The following is a 1400-nucleotide window of genomic DNA, read 5'->3' on the forward strand; positions in this document are numbered from 1 at the left end:
AAGGGAGAGAATAGTAAGCGCCGTTTGCACAGGTGATTGTCTTTTACAAGTGACTATTAGACAAGGTTGGACTATATATTATTGTGAAGACAAGAAGAGAAAGGAGCAATCTGGCATAAAAAATGGGAAACGTGAGTATCTGAGTTAAAAGGTTTTGCAACAAGTATGAGTAAATTAATGAAAAATGCAACTATTACTATTATTATGAATTCAAACTGAAATTTAACGTGTCTCATTTTCTCTTCGGTACTTCGTGGTCAGTAAACGTCAGTTTCCGTTAAAATCAAAAGTTTAAGTAAGCTTACACGTAATACTGGTTTTTGATACTCAGGGCTTATAAACATGGACAGTAGCTTCTTTCTCAAGCCAATGTAACAGCGGAACCGTCCTTAACAACGCAACTGATTCAGATTGGGCAATCTCAAGATAATCCTCGAGTTTGTTTGAGTAAAGGGGACCACCTCAACACAAAAACGGCCATTAAGTGCTGGGAAAAAGTAAGATAGGCAGACAAAAACGCCAGAGGGGAAATAGTGAAGTAGGATCAACCTATGGCCCCCTACAACCACCCCCCGCAATCTCAAAATTAAACTCAGGATAAAAAAGGATGGGGAAAATGGTACCGTAACAGAAAAATGCGCTCGTTCCACTTCTACAAATTCTGTGACCAGAGTAGTCAATGAAATTCAAGACCCCCTACTCATATATTATTTGCGGCGACGAGGGCATGCCAAATAATACAAGGATTTTTGGTCACCAGCTCATCCCATAAAAGACGATAAATAACATTTAAAAAGTCTCGCCTGCGGTCGCGTTAAACCAGGAGGTACTGTCTCCCAGTCGAAAGATGTGTAAATTGATACCCAGGATGTCATCTGCCCCATTGCCAAACACGGCTAACTCTCGCTCCCCTTTCCATCACCCCCATCCTCGCCAATATCTCCAATTTTTTTTTCTTTATTTTTGTTCTCCAAAATCATCACTGTCAAAAAAAAAGGCGAAATCTTTTTTTTTTAAACAATAGAATCTAGTCAAGTCCGTGGTCCCCTTCCCGACCTTGCCAATATCTATACATTCTTTCTTTCTTTTCTTTCTTTTCTTTTTTTTTTCAAACCATATAATATGGAGAAAAAAAAGTCGAGATCGTTTTCTTTAAATTTCAATAAAATAGTTAAGTCGTCCATGATTTAAACTCCCCTGACCATCTAACTAGTCAAGTTTTTGGTTTATTATCGTGGGGGCACCAAAAAAGTGTCAGAGTGTCAGGCTGTTGACATTATCTCGTGGGGGACATACAAAAAGGGGAGGGATGACAGTTAAATATATTTATTTATTCCTTTATTTATTACACATTGAGACGTGGGCTGAATAGACTTAAACGTTTATAATATAGGGCGAGG

This window comes from Aplysia californica, unplaced genomic scaffold, assembly GCF_000002075.1.
Source record: "Aplysia californica isolate F4 #8 unplaced genomic scaffold, AplCal3.0 scaffold00466, whole genome shotgun sequence".
NCBI classification, from domain to species: Eukaryota; Metazoa; Mollusca; class Gastropoda; order Aplysiida; family Aplysiidae; genus Aplysia; species Aplysia californica.